This window comes from Octopus bimaculoides, chromosome 13 (genome assembly GCF_001194135.2).
Source record: "Octopus bimaculoides isolate UCB-OBI-ISO-001 chromosome 13, ASM119413v2, whole genome shotgun sequence".
Lineage (NCBI taxonomy): Eukaryota > Metazoa > Mollusca > Cephalopoda > Octopoda > Octopodidae > Octopus > Octopus bimaculoides.
Window position 1 is genome coordinate 8,792,868 of NC_068993.1, and position 1,737 is coordinate 8,794,604.

Here is a 1,737-nt window from a genome sequence, read left to right on the forward strand (position 1 = left end):
TATATAATCTTTCTTCCACCATATTTGCTAATTCTTGCTTTCTAAACCATTTTTGTGGGTAGATATGATGGAATGATGATGAGTGTTCATTTGAATTACTCCATTATGATACTTATGTTTTTGTTTGTTTTGTTTTTTTAACTCGGAATGACATCCAACACACAGGTATGCTATATGAAATAGCCAAATAAATTAAAAAGCAATAAAAAAAAAGTCCTTAAAAAAAAAAACTTAGTTCTATAACTTTAGTGGTTATTTTTATTTTTGATTTTATTTATCTATTTATTTATTGATACATGAAAAATTCCAATATTCGTTTAAAGTCGAGAAATACTTCTTTGAGTTTCTGACTCTTATAGTAAAAGCGCACGGCCTAAACGAGTTCCGGCAAGAGCTGGGAACTTAATCTTGTGAAAGACTGGTGTCCCGTTTCGAGTGGAGTGTGGTGTAATCTTAGTTACTTTATGGTATGAAAACCAGGTTAATTTCTGGCCTGGTGAGCTCTCGGTCTGCTGACAGACGTATGTACAAATGTTTCATACACCATACCATATATTGACCATTCCTGTTAATCCCTATTGTTTAAAAAATACTTTTTCTGTCGTTTCTAAAAACATGTACCTGTAGGTTAAAGTTTGTATGTTATATTTATTTGTAGCATTTACGCTGTAAAATGCTGACAATTTTCTTATAAAAGTCTAGGAACTATAAGAGGACACTTGGGAAACCATATGCCTTCGTTACAAGAATCTAGCTTATCATTTGACAGAATTGACACCGAGATCTTATATTGGATCAATTTATATCGAATCTATTTAGTGACTAGGACGGGTGTAGCTTAGATTTCTGCTGTTGGTGATAATGAAATAATCGAAGACCACAGTGTATTTGTATTAACTCAGAGATGGACGATATATATTGATTGTGGACTTCTCCAGTTAATAGAACTTCGCAATGTTTTATTATTATTATTATTATTATTATTATTATTATTATTATTATTATTATTATTATTATTATTATTATTATTATTATTATTATTATTCCAATCCACGTCACCAAGGAATACTTAGTGCAATCCGTTTTCTTACTAGAAACAGCAGCCAAATCTTTCTCAAATTATGTTGGAGAGTGTTGTCCACTGTTTGAAAATAAAGGATAAAATGACTCACAGTCAAAATACTCTTGTTCAAGATTCTGCCCGGTCGAAGTTGACCTTCGGCGCCTTTGCAATGTTAAATGGAAAGGAACCAAACTGTGATTACTGTAGACAAAATATTAATGTTCTATTTCTTTTAATGTAGCCTTTTCTTAACTATTTCAACTGCAAGATTAGGTAATCAACTTGTGACCTTCATCGAACCATGTAATCTCCAGCATTGGCTTCTAAAGCGTTAGGAAGATGAGAGGTCAATTTGAACACTCCACTGATCCTTCTACAGAGACAAGAAGCTAGTCTATCGTAAGTAACTTTCCTTGATCTCCTTCCCATACAACTAGCCAATTATCCCGGTATATCGAGTTAAATGTTTTGCAAACAAAATTCATTAAAAAAAAAAGAAAAAGAAAAAAAAACAATAAATAAACTTAAAAACTTAAAACTTAAAAAAGAGGGGGTAAAACACCACAGCAATTACACAATTGTTTTTAGGAAATCAGAAAATAAATATAATAATTAAGTTTTTGCTCATTGCTAAAATTACTCTTCTATTTGCCAACATTTTAACTGAATTAAAT

The 1,737-nt window shown here is 31.1% G+C and overlaps 1 protein-coding gene across 1 annotated transcript in view; it reads right to left on the bottom strand.

Moving 5' to 3' along the window:
- The window catches only part of LOC106878553 (paramyosin), a 43,456-nt gene that overhangs the window by 21,942 nt on the left and 19,777 nt on the right, over positions 1-1,737 (bottom strand). The window lies entirely within an intron of this gene.